Genomic DNA, 22,434 nt, shown 5'->3' on the forward strand with positions numbered 1-22,434 from the left:
CCATATCCAGTTGGTTACCTGGTTTGATCATGAGTGATTAAATTAGGGGAAGAACAGTATTTTTTTCTAGCTAGCTCTTCTCTTCCTTTCCCCGCAGTCCTGCCAAGTCGTATGTTCTATACTGTCATATATCCCCTATAACCAGACTGGGGCATTGGTTCAATACCACCCCATCAGGAAAACTCCCATTTACTGAATCACCAATATTGCTTTCTGCAGCACCTGTGTTTTTCTTGAAAGTTTTTCCATGATTAGACCCAACATGGCTTAGCTTATAAAATCTGACACATTCAAAGCCCAAGGTTGCAAGACCATGAATATTTGTAAACCTTTTTGCCAAACATACTTAAAGCTGTTTCACAGCATGGCTTCATATTAGCGATGTCCCCACCTGTGGGGATTGCTCAAACAACACAGCTTATTTGCAGAGTCTGGTCAGTTCCCAAATGCATTATGTTTACCAACCTGCAAAACATAGACTGCCTGGAGTGGTGTCACAGCTGATTAACTGGGTCTGCAAAAAAATTTCCATTAGTACTACTGTCCCCAGTGGAGATAACATTTCAGTTATGAAGTCACCTCACAATTAGTTCCCGGGTACACAGTTATTTGGTGGGGGGAGAGGGCTCCCTTGAATATAGGTCAGCATTAGGTTGCACAATGCAATCACATCATCATTTACAAAGGTAGTTAGAATTTTAAAAACAACACAGTGAAAGATTTTCCTTATTTATGTTACAACTTAGGGAAACGTAATTGCTGCACCAAACAACAGGCTGGGAGCCTTTGAGAACAGAGTTGTGTGAAAACTGTTGTAAGTGAAATAAAAACTAGATCTGAGTGAAATATGTATAAAGGAAAAGAAAATGTCTTGTTCCTCCCCCATCCCCCGTACCAATTAAAATTTTACCTGGTTTTGAGTTCATGAAATTTCTGTGAACTTATCGAAGTCATATATCATTTCATGGAAAATGTTTTTCACTGTCTGAATTAAATGTCATTTTTATGTGAAAATCCACATTTTTTAAAAATGTTGAATAAGTTGTCAGAGGAGAGGGAGCTCTCCAGGGTGGAGGGGGTTAAGTACAAGTCTGCAAATCAGGGGGCTGTATGTTCTGTCTCCACCTTTTCCATTGAGCTCCACCTACACTAGCTAATCCCAAGTTAAACTCAACCATTTTTCCTAGTTAAGACAAAGCCATGGTTTCCAGTATTGGCACTTTACAATCTCTGATCCTGCAGACTCTTGCTCACATGTATTAAGATGTGCATTAAGAAGGTAAATATTGTCTTTACCTTTTTATAGGTGGCAAACTTCAGCTTGGTCTACTCTACCAAGTTAGGTTGACCTAAGTATATCACTATGGGCTGTGAAAAATTTTATACCTTGAGCAATGTAGTTAAGCCAACCTAAGTGCTGGTGTAGACACTGCTAGGTCAAAGGATGAATTCTACTGACACAGATACCACCTCCCAGAGAGGTAGGTTTACTACAGTGATGGAAGAACTCCTTCCATCGCTGTAGTAAGTGCCATTGTAGTGCTTCTAGTGTATATACCTAAAGTCCAAGGCAGTGGCAGTGCCAGGATTAGAACCCAGGGGTGAAATCTTGGCCCTACTAAATTCAGTGGGAGTTTTCCCATTGATTTCAATACAGCCAATATATCACTCCCATTCCTAGTCCAAAACCATTAAACCACTCTTCCCCTGTGTAAGGGCCCAGGGCCCAGAGCCCAGCACAGCTGATATTCCCACAGTGCCACCAGGAGGCCATGCAAAGGCACAGCCAAGGACCACTGTGGAGAGTAGGCACCACAGGAAGTGCCATCCAAGAGACCCAGAGTGACTAGGGTTATCAATTTGGGTTGGATGTATTCCTAGTGGTTTCATCACAACATAGTCTTTAATTAAAGATTCATCTTTAATTCTTGGAGACTCCAGGACAATCCTGGAGGCTTGGCAACCCTAACTGTGACAGTACCCTGCAGCTCCCTTCTTAGCCCGAGAGGTTGCCCCAGGAAATTTTCTGGGCAATCACACAGACCTTGGCTGCTGCAATGGCAGACGCTGCTTGATTTCCTGATCTCCAGCCTGACTCTGACCCTGATTCCTGCCTCTTTAGTTTAACCTCATACTGCCTCTGACTCCAGCCTGACAGTGACCCTGACTCTCACTTCCTGATTCCAGCCTGCTACTGCCTCTGGTCTCTGACACTGGCCTGACTGTTGCTTACAGAACCTGGCTCTTGCAATTCCCCCAGCTCAAGCCTCGTGACTACTGCCCCTGGTGGGCAGAATTTTGCACAGCTGTGACTGCCAGCCCAGTCTGCCTAAGCGCCTGTCCATTACACCCTGCAAGTCATACTACCTCTCAAACTCTATTCCTATTTTCTGTATCTGAAAGACAAGATGATGTTGAACTACTAAATAATATTTGTAAATTATTACTGATTACTGGAACGGATATCAGGTTGGAAGTGAGCACGTTGAAGATGAAGTGGATGTGGAATGAGGATTGTACAGCAGGAATTATCACTGTAAACGGGAAAGAAACAGAGGTGGACAAATATTTTTACCCGGGTCAGCAGCTGAACAGAGACAACTCATTCAATGGGGAATGCAGTAAGAGGCGTAAGGCAGAGTAGGAAAGTTTCAACAAAATAAAGATGTCTCTAACGGATGATGAACTGCCCATGAAGAAAAGGAAAGAACTGTTTAACTCCACTGTTCTTCCAGCAATGATATACGGAGCAGAAAGCTGGTCAACGATGAAAGCGGAGGAAGAAAAATTCGCTGTCACCCAGAGAGCAATGGAAAGGCGAATGTGTAAGATATCACGCCGTGATCATGTACAGAATGAGGAGATCATAAAGTGTACAGAGGTGACCGATGTAGCGCAAGCGATGTACGACACAAAGCGAAGATGGGCAGGTCATGTAGTCCACAGGCAAGAAAATAGGGGGACAACCCGCCTCAGTGACTGGATCCCCAGAGACCACAAGCGACCACTGGGCAGACCGAAAACACGCTGGGCGGATCCTATGACAAAACTCTTTGGTAAGAAATGGAAAGAACGTGCTCGCAACAAAATAGAATGGTGTGGTGTCAACTTGCACTTGTGAAGGGACGGTCGAGGACAAGCCCGACAAAGGTTTGGGGTTTTTTTTTAAATTATTAAAGGCTGATAAATATCCCACCATATCCTTTTTTGATCCTGTTTACCACCTATCTTTATGAACTGCCTAGAAAGAGAACTGACCTTTTTAAATTAGTTTATTTTGTCAAACAACTGTAACTGTTTGAAATTTTTGAAAAATGTTTCGCTTTCTATCTCAATTGTTTCCCTTTTTTCCTGATTTTCCTTTTATTCAGTGGCAAAATGGAGAAAAAGAAAAACCTCAAAAATGTGGATTAATAAAAAGAAGAAATTTTTGAACTTTCCTTTAAAAAATAGTTTTCAATTTTTTCAGGGATTCTCCTCCCCCTCCTTGCCCTTCCCGTTTTTGACCAGTTCTAATTACAAATCACTGCCATCTTGCTTTGCTTGGCTAGTATACATTTTTAATTAAAATGGACTTTTGAGTACTTTTATGCTACATTGTGAATAACTTTAAGTCCTTTAAATTTTGCAAATAAATACATACAATTTTTGGTGTTTGTGAAATCACAGAAAACAAATGTTCACAGCAGCTCTAAATGAAGCTAGACATTTTTTCTTGTCCTTTTTTTTTTTGTGTGTGTAAATGGTGCTAAGCCAGCCACTTTTCATTTGTGAAACACCGCTGCTCATTTTGGGATCATTGGTTACACATGTTGCACACCACAGTAACTGTGTTGCACATCACAGCAACAGTGGAAGAGGATGGTCAAATGGAATCGCCATTTGTTGTGACAAATTTTTCAAACTGATCTCATCCACGTGATCATCCCTGCTCACAATTTTTACAAGCAGATCAACTGAAGGAGGAAATCATCTAAGCAGTCAGGCCAAAACCTCTGAAAAATGCCCAAAGAAGCTCATACTCATCTTTTCCCCTCTTTATTTTTGTGTTCAATTTGAGAGACTTTAAAAGGGTCCAATTTTGAGTAGGTGGGTGTTTGGTGCTTTCTGAATACCAACGCTTTCTGAAAAGACCTCTTTTAGAGGTCTTCAGTTTAGAACCCAAAAATTGAGAACCCCCAAATTACTAGTCGCTTGTGAAAATCTTGGCCTTAGATTTTTTCTAGTTTTACATTTAAAAAAAGTAGAAGGCACTTTAGTTTATTTTTATTGGGGGGCAAGGAGGAAAAGCTGGGTGTAAAGACATGTGTAATAGGATGTGTTTTAGACTTCCTTGTTTTGATTTGTTTGAAGAGCAAGAAAGTTTCGAATAAACCACAGCAAGGGATAAGGGGTAGAGGAAAGGTCTAGGAAAGAGATGACGCATTTGAAAAATCTTACTCAACAAAAAAAGAGTGAACTATGCAACTGGGCCCCTAAGCTAGTCAAAGTTTTCTTCATAATGAAAGATCGAGACATTTCTAAGCTGGAAGCCAGCAGTACGACATAGAAAAAATATTGGCAAAAGCTTGACTTTACTGGAGTTTTTGTAGACTCAACAAGCAACAACACAACCCACTGGGACCCAAACTAACCAATGTACTGTATTGTAGAAGTAACAAAAGGAAACTGATAAAGCAAAATCTAGATAAAGAAATATAGACTTGAGTTTGCAAGTTAAATTTAATAATTGAAACGTTTTCTCTAATATTGCAGATGTCAATACTGCGTCATGGCTCTTCTGCAGTTTCCATTCCCAGGCACCTCTCTTCCTTTAACGTTACTTCCCTGCCAACTGACATCATCTGTACCTTAATTCTGCAGTTTTCAGCTAAAGTCACATTTTTAAAATGTGGTCTCTAGTTCTGTGTGTGAAAGTATTTTTTTCACCTATGCATGCCTAAGTGATGACTTTACACATGTAAAACACCATTTTTCTAATACCTTATCCTTATACTTGAGTTAATGTAAAGAATGATTACAATATTTACCCTGAGATGCATATTCCCCCCGCCCACCACCACCACAGCTGGGTGTAAGACGCATTTAGTTTGGTCTGATAGGGAAAGAGACTATAGAATTGAGTCTGAGTCTGGTCCTGCAGCGCACACTCATGCAAAGCACTGGTAGGGAGCTTTGCCTAAGTTAACAGTGAGTAAGAAGGTAAGAGTACAGGGCTGGCTCTCAGGGGTATCTGCAAATTCTTTGGTTTTGTCTTTAGACTTCAACATTTTGTTCAGTATGAAAGGATGACAAGCAAGGGACATTGGGCTCTTGTTCAATAATATTACTTGTCAGTTTGTCAATTAGCCACAGACAATGTGCTGTTCTGCAAGTGTGTTATTGTTATGCTGAACAGATCCTCCAATGGCACACTCTATACCCACCAAACAGCAGCAGAGGTAGCTGCATGAAAACCATGCATTGCTCACAAACCCCTTGGAATAGGCAGAGGGACACATTCTCCAACCCTATGGCCCACAGGATCTTCACACTGGCTCTGGTCCCCAGCCCCAGGTCTCAGCTGCCCAGCTGGAAGGGAGGTATATTCCAGAGGACATCCCTGGGCAGCTGCTGCACGTGGTGCTTCAGAGTGGTGGGGAATTAGAGATGGTCAAAAACTGGAGAAAAGATAACATGGCCTCATACTGTAATATCATTTTTGCTTATTTTCACAGGAAGGAGGAAGATTTTTGTACCCTTGGCAAACCCCATTCATCTCCGTGACACAGAGGCCCATTTGTGGTTCACCACGCTGTGTCAGCAACTCTTCTCAGGCCTTACCTACTCACTACACCTCACACACTGGTATCATGATATTTATTTAAACGGTGACACGTAATACCTTGTTTGAAATCTAATACCACACTGGTCATTAGTGCCACTGCGAAATGTTTGTAACAACTCTGTAAATGAAATGATGGATACTCACTGCTATTCTGTCCCTGAGACTGTAATCGGACAAAGGTGACAAAACAGATTTCTTCTACAGAAAGGGGAAAGAAAATACGGTGACAGATGCCTTGTGCAGAAAAGAGGGCTCTGACTTGCTGCCTCTGAGTCAGCCAATCCTCCTGCAGCTTTGTAAGGGGGGAGGTGTGATCATAAACTCCTGTGTATTTGCACCCTACAGCTATTGAATAATCTTTGTACAAAATATGTCTTGTGAGGTATCATTTGAAAACAAATAACTCACTGATCATTAATATTCTTGTGTGATGTATCTACGTGGTGGGTATTAAGAGTTATTGGTGTATGCTGGACTCATTACTAAAGTGTGTTTAAACCAGGCATGTCAGGGGAAGTTGGTAGACAGGTCAGCCTTAGACAAAGGAAGGTGTATTTTCTTCTCTGACCACTCTGCTCATCAGGTAGAGACAATGAAGGTCGATTTTTACATATCGAGTCAGCAAAGCTATTAAGCAAACAAGTGGGGCAGGAGACAGCATGGCACCAACATTCTACAGGAAATAGAAGCTTGGGTTCAGTTTTAGTTTCCAAAGAATCCATTTCAAAGGGTTACTGGTTTATAGAAACAGGGGCAGATTCTGAACTGATAAGCAATTGAATCAATTGATTGGGGACAATATTACTGTACTATAAAAGTGTACACAGAGTGAGGTTTTTTCTAAAAGCAAATGACACACTGGTGATTAATATAATGAAATGTATGTATTATGAGAAAATATGGAGACTTAATGATATTCAATTTTCTAGTCTAGGGCCAAACAGGGAGAAACAAGTCTCACCCAGACAGGTGAGAAGGCAGCTATTTACCTGTATCCCATGTAAATTAAGGATGCTGGCATCAAAACATTGGAAGCCTCATTTACATACAGGTAGATGGAAAGCCCACAGGAAGGGAAGCATGAGGTCATCCTGCCTCTGGAAACAAAGCAACTGAACTGTTGAAGATATAAGTGAAGACAGAAGCCATCGTTGGTATCCATCACTAGACAGACAACAGAGAACAGAGCTCTTGCAAGCTGAGAAAGATGGGTCCTTCAATCAAGGGGTGACTGAAGTCTCTGGAAACTGAATATAGTTGAGAAACCTGTTTAAGCAAAGATCTTTCACCCAGGAAGACAAAGGAAGCCAGCACCTTGTACTTCTGTTGAAGGTCTTGGCTTCAGAAAAGTCAGCCATGGCTGGGAAGAAGGAAAATAGGTGAGGGACACCAGCTTGAACAAAGTCTATACCTTGCTAGATTTTTAGACTTTTAGATGTATGTTTTCACTTTTAATGGCTTGTAACCCTTTTAACTTTTTACTTAACCTATGTCCTATTGTTAATAAAGAGGAACAAATGAACCCTATTATTTCTCAGAACTCTCCAGGAGAGGGCTGGACATCTGGTTTTGGCAAAATTCAGGACTGGGGGTGTGTTGGGGTCGCTTTGCTGGTTATAACCAAGGCTTGTGGAAGCCAGCGTGGGGTTGTAGACAGACTGTTGGGGTCAGAGTTGCTGAACCAGGGCTGACTGCTTAGCACACAGACACTCAGAGTCTGACCTGAGTGCTAGTAGGCTGACAGTGAGCATCCCAGGAAAGCATTGTGAGGCAATCAGGGTTACAGGGTAAGAGGTGATACAACCCCTCACTGATCTGAATTTCATCCCAAACCCCGTAACCATCTCCCAGCCCACCCAGTCAATTCCTCACTATAGACCCTTGAACTGCAGACTGTTCTCTGTAGTCTGGAAGAGAGAAGAATGGTGCCATGAATGTAGCCAACCACTCCCACCTCTTGGATCTTCTCCACTCATGGATGGGAATGAGGTTGGAGAATGAACCAACTTAGATTTTATATATCTGTCAGAGACAAAACACAGGACACTCAAAAGTTGATATGGTAAATAATGATAGTCAGGTATGACTCTGCAGGCTTTCATCCTCATGGAAAACAATTTATCAGTCACACAATGTAACTCCTATTCTTCTGTATAAGTGAGAAAGCTACCTAAGTACTGTGTTTATGGCTTTAGAATTACAAGTGAGTATCAAGAACCGGTACCTCTCTCAGTTGCAAAGAAGAAGAAAATGAAGTTAATTAATGTGTTGTCCACATGGAACTTGAAAATTCTTTAGTCTAGGGAATACAATGTGCACTGGCTCTTCTCACTTACACTGAGGTGGGAAGTACAGTAACTACTCTGGATTTAATCAAAGCCTTCCCTAAGCCTTAATTAATTTCTGCACTTGATCTAATAATATTCAATGAAGCCTTTATAGTAACTATCAAAGCATATACAAACCCAAACCAATGCTTTTCTCCACTGTGAAATGGTCCATTATTTTGCTGTTTTATTTAAGAAGGGATTTTCATAAACCACGGAAAAACCCAAAATACATAAATGTGATTGGACCAGCTGGTGTTAACTGACATAGTCCCACTGATCTCATAGAGCTGGTCAGATGAGGATCTGGCCTGATTAGCAACAACTTTTGCTGAATCTCAGCAAAAAGTGTCAACCTAAAAACTAATAAATGGGGAGGGAGAGATGTTCCAGAAGGACAGTATTCAGCCAAAACTTAAACTCCTTTCTGGGCAAAAAGCCATGTACCTATATTCTTCACACACACTTTTTCTTTTCATATGCTATTCTGCAGTTACCTGGGAGGTCTGCCTCAGAAAACCAAAGTGCTGCATCGTTATCTCTCTAGTTTTCATCACGCTGTTACCTGCAGGATACAAGTCCTGATTCTCCAGAGCCACAGAAATGCAACTTAAAAAAAAAAATCTAATCTCATTTGGAACAACAATAGTATGCCCCCACTAACCACAAGCACAGCATCTCAGGACAAACAGCCTTGTGGGCCTCGGCGGTAGTAATTTTCAAACCTGTATTCTTCAGATTTGATTCTACAATATGAACATTGTATTTTCTCTGACATGTTCCTTTACATAGGTGAGAGCTCACACTATCCATTTGCAGGGAGACCATTACTAATAACGTGGCATAGCTTTGCTTGCAAAAATGAACCACAACAAACAGAATTTTTTTTTGCCCATCCTCTTTACATTATATTCATTTTTGCAAAGTAAAAAAACTTTCCCTGGCACAAATGGGATAGATTGCAATAGCAAAATATTATTTTCTTTACTACATTTTTGTAATGCAGATGAAAAACCAAATTTGCTTGATTTGCCAGCTTTCTGCAGCTAAAGATGGGTTGGGTGAATAGTTTGCATTAGGGCTGTCAAGCGATTAAAAAAATTAATTGTGATTAATCATGCGTTTAACAATTAATCATGATTAATTGAACTGTTAAACAATAATAAAATACCATTATTTAAATATTTTTGGATGTTTTCTACATTTTCATATATACTGATTTCAATTACAACACAACACGAAGTTTAGAATGCTCACTTTGTTTATTTTTTATTACAAATATTTCTGCTATAAAAACAGAAGAAATAGGATTTTTCAATTCACCTCATACAAGTACTGTAATACAATCTCTTTATCATGAAAGTTGAACTTACAAATGTAGAATTATGTACAAAAAATAACTGCATTCAAAACAATGTAAAACTTAAGAGCCTACAAGTCCACTCAGTCCTATTTCTTGTTCAGCCAATTGCTCAGACAAATAAGTTTGTTTACATTTGCAGGAGATAATGCTCCCTGCTTCTTGTTTACAAATGTCACCTGACAGTGAAAACAGGTGTTCTCATGGCACTGTTATTGCCGGCGTTGCAAGATATTTATGTGCCAGATGTGTTAAAGCATGTCCCTTCATGCTTCAGCCACCATTTCAAAGGACGTAAGTCCATGCTAATGAGGGGTTTTGCTTGATAACAATCCAAAGCAGTGCAGACCGACGCATGTTCATTTTCATCATCTCAGTCAGATGCCACCAGCAGAAGGTTGATTCTCTTTTTGTTGGTTCGGGTTCTGTAGTTTCCACATAGGAGTGTTGCTCTTTTAAGACTTCTGAAAACATGCTCCACACCTCATCCCTCTCAGATTTTGGAAGACCCTTCAGATTCTTAAACCTTCAGTCGAGTGCAGTAGCTATCTTTAGAAATTTCACATTGGTACCTTCTTTGTGTTTTGTCAAATCTGCAGTGAAAGTGGTCTTAAAATGAACATGTGCTGGGTCATCATCCGAGACTGCTATAACATGACATATATGGTAGAATGCGGGTCAAACAGAGCAGGAGACATAACAGTTCTCCCCAAGGAGTTCAGTCACAAATTTAATTATTGCATTACTTTTTTAAATGAGCGTCATCAGCATGGAAGCATGTACTCTGGAATGGTGACTGAAGGGGCATATGAATGTTTAGCATATCTGGCACATAAATACCTTGCAATGCCAGCTACAAAAGTGCTATGCGAATGCCTGTTCTCACTTTCAGGTGACATTGTAAATAAGAAGTTTTACATTGTTTTGTTTTTGAATGCAGTTACGTAACAAATAAAAACTACATTTATAAGTTGCACTTTCACAATAAAGGGATTGCATTACGGTACTGTATGAGGTGAACTGAAAAATACTATTTCTTTTGTTTATCATTTTTACTGTGCAAATATTTATAATAAAAAATATAAAGTGAGCACTGTATACTTACAGGTTTCAGAGTAACAGCCGTGTTAGTCTGTATTCGCAAAAAGAAAAGGAGGACTTGTGGCACCTTAGAGACTAACCAATTTATTAGAGCATAAGCTTTCGTGAGCTACAGCTCACTTCCTCAGATGCATATCGTGGAAACTGCAGCAGGCTTTATATATACACAGAGAATATGAAACAATACCTATTCCCACCCCACTGTCCTGCTGGTAATAGCTTATCTAAAGTGATTTCCAGCACAAATCCAGGTTTTCTCACCCTCCACCCCCCCACACAAATTCAGCAGGAGAGTGAATTTGTGTGGGGGGGTGGAGGGTGAGAAAACCTGGATTTGTGCTGGAAATCACTTTAGATAAGCTATTACCAGCAGGACAGTGGGGTGGGAATAGGTATTGTTTCATATTCTCTGTGTATATATAAAGCCTGCTGCAGTTTCCACGATATGCATCTGAGGAAGTGAGCTGTAGCTCACGAAAGCTTATGCTCTAATAAATTGGTTAGTCTCTAAGGTGCCACAAGTCCTCCTTTTCTTTTTACTGTATACTTAGTATTCTGTGTTGTAATTGAAATAAATATATTTGAAAATGTAGAGAAACATCTAAAAATATTTAATAAATTTCAAATGGTATTCTATTGTTTAACAGTGCGATTAAAACTGTAATTAATCCTGATTAATTTTTTAAATCCTGATTAATTTTTTGAGTTAAATTGCATGAGTTATCTATGTTTAATCAACAGCCCTAGTTTATATTTTGTTGCAAGAAGTTCCTCCTCTTTGAAATCAGCATGAAAGCTTTTTAACTTGAAAAAATGTGAGATTTGAAGTCTACTGGGGTTTGACTTTGCTACTTTTCCAAGAACTTGGAAATTATAGAACCAAATTCTACTTTGATTTACAGTAGTATAAATCCAGAACAATCAACTTCATTGAATTTGGCCTGCATTTACAATAGTGAAGTAAAGACAGAATTTAATTCATGATCCTCAGAGAAATGCAGTGTACATAACACTGTCCTAAAGAAACAGCAAAAAGAATGACTATTGTCTGGTTTGCATGCTACGACTCATAAGAGAACAGAAAATCTACAATGTTCCTTTAGGGAGGCTGGCAAACAGAAGCTCTGAGAAGCTGATTAAGCCCATTTAGAAAAAGCCAGCACATGAGATATTATCTGATGTATTGTTTTGACTCTCAATAGGCTTAATTTATTTATTTTTGCACTTAAGACATACGTTATTTATTATTTATTCATAGTACAATAATGTCCCATAGGCCTTAACCAGGATCAGGACCCTTTGTGAAAGGTAATGTACAAACACAGATCTTTCAAACACATGGTCTTACAATCTGAAGGTATGGATAGACTAGAGTTTGCCGATCTATTGTCATTCAAGTTAACTGAATGACAATTAACTCGAGTTAACAATTGTAAATGACAGTCTAGACGCTCCACAAACATTTGTTCCAGGACACAAATGTTTGTGGTTTACTTTAGGATGAATCCTAGAGTAAACCACAAACATCTGTGGTGTGTCTAGACTAGCATTTACAATTGTGTTGGTTAACCTGAGTTAATTGGCAATCAGTTAATTTGAGATATAACAGGACCATGAACAACTCTCTGGGACTGAAAAAGACAAAGAGTTTACAGTCTAGAGCCCTGTGCACATGTGTTAGCTAGCATGTACTGAACACACTCATTTTCCTAGTTTACAAAGGGCTGTAAAAAAAAAACCCAACAACCCACAGTAGAAAAGTGGTGGGGACAAAAGGGAACAACATGCAGTTCAAGTACAGGTATTCAGGTGATGACAAACCCACATCTTGTTTGTTCTGTTTTTTATTATTTTTCTTTAGCTCATTAGTGGGCAGATGGGAAGGATGGGGTATGACCGGAGAGGGTGAGTAAATAGGAGAATAAGAGTAGAAAGAAGTAAGAAGGGGAGGAGAGACATTGAAGGGGAGACATCTTGTTCATTCACTGTGCTTGCTGTTTTCTTATAGCTTTTTAAAATGTACTTTTGTCTTTTTTTTTTTAAAATAATCATAGTTGGCCACATGCCCAGATGATAGTCACAGAGGAGACATACAGCAGTCATCAAACAGGTATATTTAAACAAACGGTCATTGTTCTCTAGAAATGACTTCAGATAAGGAAGAAAGAAAACCTTTGCTTTGATCTGAGTATAATGGATGTTATTTAATTACTTAAAACAAAAGTTTTGTAGTGAGAATTTTGACTGCAGTTGGAATTCTGTAATAACAGCAGCCAAAATGTTTGGATAGAACTGTTGGAGGAAATAAAAGGATCACTGCATCATGGAGTGGAAAAAATAATCAATGTTACTTATAACAAGTGCTCATCCAGCATTCTCTGGGGTGGGGAAGGGAGGGCATTATGCTTTTCTCATGTAGTACCTTTGACTTTAAGTATTTTATATTAATTTTTTTCTAGAGTCATCATAAATTTAACAGCCTCCAGTGCTTACGGTACAGTGATCCTAATCTTATCCTATGTCAAGCGAATCTTTTACAGCTCTAGGCTAAAAATATGATTTTCTATATTTGGCGAAAATCCCAGTGATAACATCCCAGTCAAGTTCTTTGAACTATAGTATAACAGCCAGATACGTCAGCGAGAGCCTCGTCCAAAGTCCAAGGATGAAAGTTCTATTTTTAAGAGAAGTCAATAAATAGAGATATGCTGACACAGAACTATGCAGGTTCAGGAGGTTGTTTCAAATATTTGTAATTTTATAGTTGGATTAAGAAAGATCAGACTCTTGAGTTACAACAAAGGTACCAATTCTGCAAAGAATGCCATGTGGGCAGATCCTTGTGCCCGTACAGGAACCCACTGAGGAGAATCAGATTCCACCTGAGTGTTGGGTCATGCATGTGCCGAGCTCACTGCAGGATGGAGGCCAACATTTACGATAAGATGCTGAGGGAAGAACATATTTGAAAAGGTGATCAGGGCATACCAAAGTCAACACAACAAACTGTTGAGCTGGTTTGATGCATCAGAAATGCATTGAATTCAATAGATTAGTCTGAACTGGACTCATGCACCCTTGGACTAAAATTCACCAAATTCAGCATTTTGGATAGTGTTTCACAGAGCTCTTCTTCAGAGATGTTTTCCATTCCAAAGCTTATCCACTGCTAAGCATGCTGAGATTTTAACTACCCAACTTCCTGTCCCTGGTCATATAATACCAGGATGGCTGCTTTTTAAAACCCTTCGGTTAATTCATCTTGATATCAGATTTTCACATCTTTCTGGATGACTGGGGTCAGAGGGAAAAGAGAGAAGGGTATTTATATGGATGTCTCAGGATAACAAAGCATAGATTGAAGCTTAGCTTTATGGCACCAGTTTCTATTATTAAACTAAATAAATTAATTTATACTCCTACAGCACTTAGAGGCCCCTAACCAGGTCAGGCCCCACCTTGTGCTAGGTGATCTACAAACATATGGTAAATTACAGTCCCTCAAAGAGTTTGCTATGTAATTGTTCTTGCAATTAACTAGAAAAAGCTGAGAATCTGAACGGTACTTAGTACTTTCCATTTTCAAACAAAAACTATGTGTTCCTCAGAACTAGGGCAAGTCAAAACATTTCTGTCTAAAGTTTTTTTTTTAATTATTAAATATTATAAACCCCATTTTAGAGAGGGGGAAACTAAAGCCAGAGAAGAAGTCACAATCAATCCTGGGACACAAAGATTTCTGGCTGTCACTCCAATTCTCGGGAATACTTTAAGTTTTTTGTCAGTTTTGGTATTTTTTGACTGCCTTAACTCCTGAAACAAATAAAACAAGTTAACTTGTCTCTAATGTGTGAGCATTAAGAGTATGCCCTTAAAACCCACTAATTCACGTTTCTTCAGCTTGCATTTTAACTTTTATAAAAAAAAAAAAGATATTTGAAGTTTCCCCTCTCGCCACCTACTGATTGTAGTTGGCAGCAGATGTGGGGTTTACCCATTCGCTCGATAAGGACACGGCCCATGTGAGGGGATGCAATCTTGTCTGGGCAGGAGATGTTGTGTGTATTGGGGTTGCCCTAACAACAGCAGCAGTGCTGTTTACCCAGTCATCACTCCCACTATGAAAGTAGCTGAAGGCAGTTACAACTAGGAAAACTATAAAAAATAGGTACCACCTATTAATGTTACCTCACCTGCATATTATTATAAAATCTCATTATAAAAAAAGAAGAGAAAAAGAATGGATGATCTAGCTCAGAGTTTGAAGATGCAAGGAAGTGGTAAGAAAGGGCAGCAGTTGGAGAGAAGGGTAGGGACTGAGATTATAGTGTAAGAATGGGGACAGAATAGCATTTCCTTGTCCTCTTCGTGATTGCCTCTGTTCAGGTTATGGTCAGAGAAGCCAAATACCATCCCTTTTTGGATGTCTATTCTGTTTCCAGAAGAACCAAAACACAAAAATCCAGCTCATGTCATGAAACTGTTGTGCAAGGTACTGTAGAAATACAGCAAAGAGAATTCCTGGCCTGAAGAATGTACAGTCTGGGAATATCTGAGCACTCTACCTATGCTAGAATTGTATATATACTATATTTATGGCCTTCAGAGGTGAAAGTAAGCCGGTATGGTCCGGCGTACCGGCAAGAGCCGGTATGCCCTGTCGGACCGGACCAGCTTCCCCAGGCTGGCGATTTAAAGGGCCAAGGGCTTCCTGCAGCGACTGGAGCCCTGGGCCCTTTATATCGCTGTCCGAGCCCGGCTGCCGGAGCCCTGGGGTCACGGCAGCAGGGCTCCGGCGGTCATTTGAAGGGCCAGAGGCTCTGGCTACTGCGGGGAGCCCCGGGCCCTTAAAATCGTTGCCCAAGCCCCGCTGCTGGAGCCGTGGGGTAGCAGCCAAAGGGCTCTGGCAAGTGATTTAAAGGGCCTGGGGTTCCGGCCGTGGGGAGCCCCGGGCCCTTTAAACTGCTGCCTGAACCCCGCTCCCAGAGCCCTGGGGTAGCAGCAGCAGGGCTCTGGTGGTGATTTAAAGGTCCCTGGAGCTCCCAGCCACTGCTACCACAGTGGAGCCCCAGGCCCTTTAAATCTCCACCCGAGCCCTGGGGTAGCGGCAGCAGCTGGGAGCCCCTGGGACTCAGTCAATGATTTAAAGGGCCTGGAGCTCCGGCTGCAGTAGCAGCCGCTGGAGCCCCAGGCCCTTTAAATCACCCCTGAGCCCCGGGGCTCCCAGCCGCCTCTGCAGCTGGTAGCTCTGGGGGTGATGTAAAGGGCCCAGGGCTCCCAGCCGCTGCTACCGCAGCCAGAGCCCCAGGGCCTTTAAATCTTGATTTAAAGGACCCGGGTATTAAAGGCCCCGCCTCTTCCGTTGAGGCCATGCCTCCTGCTCAGGACTCCAGCGTACCGGTAAGTCCTTTAACTTACTTTCAACCCTGATGGCCTTAGACATATATTTGGTGCAGTCTTCAACGTTATCACAATACAGTATCATCCCTGAGACCAATATTTATGGAAGACTTCACCACCCTTGCTACAGATAAAGCGCTGAAAGCCATGAAATTCTAAGTCTTAAAATGCCTATCAACTATGTGACAAAAGGCACCACCATATGATTAAAGGAGAGTGTCAGCTGTGGTTTTAAGTTTCTGGATTTTTTTAATCACAGTGCTATTGTTGTTTAAGCGGTGTGTTAATATCGGTCTGTAAAGGCAGCGCCCTTTATTTATATCATAAAATAATAGACCTATACTTTTTAAGTTAAGCAAAGCTGTGGGAAATTACTGGCCTGTAGGGTTAGACTGGCAGAGCGTTAGTCACAGCCTCAGTTACACATGAATGTATTTGAAAGGAATAAGAAATAATCAGACAATTTAGAAGTAATAACAATCACTGTATCTGTAGACTAACCTAAAATGAGTTTTATAATTCTGTAATGAGTTCCATAGATCTTTCAATTCTTAGGAAAGATAAACTTTCAAGGAACCTATTAGTATAACAACATTATGATTTAATACAATTAGTGATAGCATGGAAAACTTCAGGCTGAGATAGCTGACTAGCCAGGAGAGTAACAGATAGCTCATCGGATAGGTGTTACAAGCTTACCTCCCTGGGTGGTCATACTAGGCATACCTAAATGTCTTCTGCAGGGGTGTAATCCGAGAATTGCCCCGGAGCAGAATGTGTGTGTTGCTGTCACAATTATGATTTTGTACAGTGCAAGTTTTGATTGACCAAAACACAGTCTGATACAGATGGTAACAACATGTGGCTTGTCAAAACTAAAAAAAAACCCATACATTAAGATGGTTAAAATCCTGATAGTTAGATTTATAGCAGTGACTGAAATGACCTGGAGGTGGGCAGCACAGCCATGGGATATTTTCTACAAGCTCAAGAAGCCCCCCAAATGAGTCGTCACAGAAGAATCTTTAAAAGGACTTTTGCACTACTCTGTAGTGTATAAATGTTAAGTTTATTAAAGTGTGTTTGGGGTATTCTCTATACAGAGGGCTGGAAGTTCCAGGAATACTGCAGTAACTACCGCAATTCATCAATACTGACTTTTTAATAGTATCCACTGTATTCATCTGTTGGCGTTTCTGGTATTTACAAAGGATGTAGTGATCCATTAGTGACTCGTTAACAACCTGTAAAGCCTCCAAATTGTTCATTTCAAATCAAATTTTCACATAAGCCAGTTTTTAAAGAACTCAACACGCAGAAGTAAGGCCAGTTTTTCAAAACACCTCACTCCCCTCCCCTGTAGGTACCTAAGTAAGAGCTAGATTTTCAAAAAAGCTCACCACAATCTAACCCTTTCTTTTGGTGCCTAAATGGCAGCTGAGCTCTTTTGAGCCCTGCTATTATATGCAATGTTATATTCCTATTATTTTCTCTTTGTCTTTCCTCTCTCTCTCTAATTTTCTGTACCCTTCAGTCATGTCTGATTCCTAGTTAGACTGCATATTCTCTGAGACGGGGTATCTATTTTGTCCTTGTTTAGTGCCCAGCACAATAGGGTCCCAGTTCTCACTAGGGCCTCTGAACACTACTGTAAGACAAATAAATAATACTAACAGGTCACTTGAAGTCGTTTCATCTAGATGAAAGGGAACTCTTTGTATTGTTAGGCATCTAGAAATTATTTTGCAGTTGTGGCAACATTTTTATGTCTTGGTTTTATGGCCAACACCACAGTTAATTAATGGAAAGCTTTCCTATACTGATCAATGCACAGATTCTGATCTCAACTTCACTAGTGTAAATTTTGAGTAAATCCATTTAAGTCACAGGAGTTATTCTAGATTTACCCAGAGGTGACAAAGTGGGATTTAGCTTTTCATTTGCAGTGGGGATGATGAAAGATAACATGGAAGTTAACTGGTAAAGTCACAATAGCAGATATTCCCTTGTATGTCACTGAGTTACTGTGTGACATACAGTATATCATATGCTGTTTTGACAGTATCATGCTGCAATTTAGGAAGTTAACTCAGATCATCACTTCAGAATAATTATAAGGTTAAACATAAAATTGTTTCCCGCTCCCCTGTCCTTAGTTAAATAAAAAGATAAGGGAATGCAAAATACATAGCTCAATAACTGCAATTTGATCTTTCCGAATTCCTGCTTCAGGTGTTTTAAGCTTCACGTTTATGTAAGCCTGTGACCCTAAAAGGAGATCACTTTCACCCGACGTGGTTCAGAGTGGTGTTAAAATCATAAATCCTCATCTAGAGCCAGTTAAACATTTAAAGACATGATGAAGGCATAGAGCAATGTTCACATAAAAGTGCCTTCCACCTCCAGTCATATTTTTAATGACCCAGAGGCAACAGTAGGTTAGTAGCAAACCACAAAATTTCACGATTTAAACTCCGTTGCCACTCAACTGAAGATTACTGACACCCATAGGGTTGGCATTAACAAAGCGTGGCACCAGAACATTCTATTTGAATAATGACATTGGGCTATGGATTCTACACCTAAACATAAGTCACCTCAGGCAGTCATCTTGTGGAATCCAGGAAAGTTTTGATGCCTAAATAGTGTCTTCCTCTGCAAGTAGTTACACTGAAACCAGCACAGTTACACCCTGAGTAGGGTACTAATCAACATGAATAAAGCTACCAGAACCAGGCCATGTCACAGATAAAAACCCAAAGTTTATCATTCAGCAATCAAGAAAGTATGAAAATAGGAAAAGTCAAGACACATTTGACAAATTCTTGGCTGAAGCAATAGGCCTTGTACTCATTTAAAAGCTGACAAATTTAGTCAACCATCCAAGTTCCACAGTCCAGAACCCTCCACTATTTTTGCACTCCTCAGTGGGGTACATCATGGTACTGTCAGCAAAGCCTCTCATCTGATCAGTGCGTGCTGAAGATCCACCATACTTGCTTCCGTGAAAGGGAACATCTCAGATTATTATTGCACCTTAGTCAGCATATCAGATAACTGGTTTCAGAAAAGAAACATGGGCATGAGAACTTTAAGAGAACTGAACAGACCCACCCACAGCAAAACAACAACAAGAAAAACCGTTAACACAGTTAGGGTTGAGAATGCTTTCCCCATTCAAAATTATTTACTGGACTGTTATCCAGCACTTGAGAATGTACTTATTATAAGTCAGGAAATTCTCAATTTAAGGGTCCATCACCAACTTTATCCCCCATCTGTCTATTAAGCTATTTTCTTTGTGCACCCTGTGACTGATATTATAGACACATGGGATATCTGAGTCTATTGTATCAGCTTCATAACTATATTTATATGTCTGGGCTAGGGGGTTTATTTTAGCTCCCTGGGGGAGTTACAGGAATTACAGGAGATTGTGCAGGAACTAAAATCACTGAGGGACAGTTAAATGTAAATCCCTTGGCAATTAAATAAGACTGGAGAAGCCTCAGCCCCTGGGAGAAATTGCATAGGCTCGCTTGAACTGGTGGAAGAAGGCTGCCAAACAAAGAACTGAGAAGTGCATAATGTGACTAGCCTGACATAGGGGAAGGAAGTCACTGTCACTCGATCCAAGAACTGACATGACCAGTGATTCAAAGGGACCCAGACTCTGTGGGAAGGGTTTGAAGTTCTTTGTTCCCATCAGGGTCTCCATACAGGAGTGACAGGGTGACTGTATGGTAAGCTAAGACTGGCATGTAAGCTGTTAATTGTTAAGATATTTATTCAGAACAAAATCATTACAGAGAACATAACACTTTGTACTATGAAGGTGGACTGGTCACTGATTAACCCTGTCATTGCCTCAGAGAGAGCAGGTGCTGAACTAAAGTCAGATCTGCTGAGATAATCACAGTGAATTGCAGGAGGAATTGCCACCTAAATCCATGGACCAGAGGGACAGACTAACAAGACTCCTCCATAAGTAAGGTGATAGCTAGAGCCTGAGACCTAAGTGGAGTGTCCCCCAGGTGGTCACAAAGCGGGTCAGAGATGCAGTTACCTCAGATACAGTGACACACACCACCATGGTATCCGATTCCCTGCCCCACCTTCAATATATAAGCCAGGCACATCACCCATCCTTATGGCCCACTTCTCTCTCAAGACACTCATTATAATGATACACCCCTGCCAATCTTGGCTACAGTCTCACATCCATTTTCTAGATAGTGCTAAGAGAATCCCATTTCCCCTGCCTAACTTCTTCCTGACTCTCTAGTACTTCACAACCAGCTTCTTGATATCATCTGGGATTACAGTTTATATTATGGAAATAAATAATATATTAGAAAGCATGCACACAAAGATGATGCAGTCCACGGACATATCTTCTGTATTACAAAAATCTGGTGACCTCAATGGTTTATTCAGGGTATAAGGCACCAAAGTGGCTTGGCAAATGGCTGCACAATTGTTAACCCCTTAATAAGATACCTTTTAGTTGTGAACCTACGTGGGTGGCAATGTCTGCCTGAGTCTAGAGAGAGCCTGCAACAAGAGCTCTCAGAGGAGAAGAGATGGGAGAAAGACAAGTGTTTATTAAGACCCAAAGAGAGTACTTTTAAGTGCTCATTTTTCTCTTGAGAGTATGAGAGACAGAGAGTCTATTTGCTTTAATATCCATATGCTCAGGAACGTGGTGACCTTTTTATATATACAGGAGAGCAAGATTGCTCACCAGGCAGGTGGTCTCAAACTCTCATAGCTCTAATTTATAATTTTTAATTGGAGCTACATTTGACTGCTGTACTTTCAGTACATCTATCTGAGCATTATTCCTCTACTTTCAGTAGAGGTAATTTCCAACTAATGATAGTTTTTATGGCCATGCCCTTACACTGATTTATGCAAACTGGAAGAAAGGTTTTAGAAATTCTCTAAATTAGCTTAAAACTGGTTTTGAAAACCCCCAATTCAGTTATAGTAAGGCAAAAGATATGTTAAAATGACTCCATCAGAGAACAGGTTATGATAGGTTTCCTTAAGCAACAAAAATCAGCAAAGTAAATTATTTTTTTTTTAGTAATAAGACACTTACCAGTTTTCTTTAAAGCTGTTGATCAAATGGTTCAGCAAATATACAATATGCTGTAAAACCTCAGCAGCCATTTACCTTGAAGCCTGACACACACACACGCTAGCAGAAAACGTCGTTACAAATAAAAAACTACTTGGGCCGAGATCGGCAGAGGTTTCTTTCGGTTGTTTGTTCTGGAGGAGGAATTTTGCTTCACTGATCAAACTTAGGCCATGTCATTACTACAACGTTACACTGGTGTACCGCTGCCAATTTTTATATATCACTCAGGCATGGCATGAACTCACCACAAGTGGGAAAATTCAGTGTCCCACCGATAGGTATCCCAGTGTGCCCTGCACCAAAATGAGAGCTGCGTTGACGGTGGAGAAGCAAATGGTGATCATGCTCTGGAGGCTTGTAGTGCTGCATTGCTACTGATCAGTGAACAATCAATCAATTAGGAGCTGGGAAATCCACAGTAGGGGCCATTGTCATGCTACTCTGTAGGGCCATTAAGCATATCCTGCTGCACAGAACAGTGACTCTTGGCAACGTACCAGAAAGAGTGGATGGATTTGCAGCAATGGAGTTCCCAAACTGCGGTGGGATGCTAGACATCATGGATATCCTGATTCTGGGACCAGCCTACTTGGTCAGTACTTACATAAACTGAAAGCGATACTTTCCCATGGTTATGCAAGTCCCAGTGGATCACCGCAGATGCTTTGCTGATATCAGAGTGGGTTAGTCAGCGAAGGAGCATGATGCTTGCATCTTTAAGAACACCGGATTTTTCCAAAAGCTGCAACCCTGGAACTCTTCTCCAATCAAAACATTCCCACTGGTGATGCTGAAATGCCAATCGTAATTCTGGGGGGACCCAGCCTAGCCATTGCTCCCCTGACTCACGAAGCCATATTCTGGCCACTGTGGCAGCACCAAAGACAGTTTCAACTACCAGTTCAGCAGGTGCAGGATGACTGTGGAATGTGCTTTCGGTAGATGAAAGGGTTGCTGGCTCTGTTTACTGACTAGACTGTATCCAAGCAAGGCACACATCCCCATGGTTACAGCTCCATGCTGTGTACCACATATCATCTGTGGGGAAAAGGCTACCAGCGAGGCGGCCTGGCTGTCTGCTGAATTTAAACAGCCAGACACAAGGGCTATTAGAAGAACCAACCATGGAGCTGTACAGATCAGAGAGGCCTTAAAAGACCGTTTTAACAGTCAGCCACAGTAGTGTGTGACACTTTTATGAAATTATTGACTCCCATTACAAATTCTGTAATGCAGCAATTATGCTTGGTATAAACATAAATAAACTCTGAGT

General features: G+C 40.7%; 1 long non-coding RNA gene across 2 annotated transcripts in view; it reads right to left on the reverse strand.

The window, feature by feature from the left end:
* Positions 1-22,093, reverse strand: part of LOC140916159 (uncharacterized) — a 158,011-nt gene extending 135,918 nt beyond the window's left edge. For both annotated transcript variants that reach the window (XR_012160445.2, XR_013636245.1), the window contains exon 1: positions 21,120-22,093. This is a non-coding gene — a long non-coding RNA (uncharacterized LOC140916159). The remainder of the gene's footprint in view (positions 1-21,119) is intronic.
* Positions 22,094-22,434: the final 341 nt, after the last annotated feature.

Source organism: Lepidochelys kempii, chromosome 1 (assembly GCF_965140285.1).
Source record: "Lepidochelys kempii isolate rLepKem1 chromosome 1, rLepKem1.hap1, whole genome shotgun sequence".
Classification (NCBI taxonomy): domain Eukaryota; kingdom Metazoa; phylum Chordata; order Testudines; family Cheloniidae; genus Lepidochelys; species Lepidochelys kempii.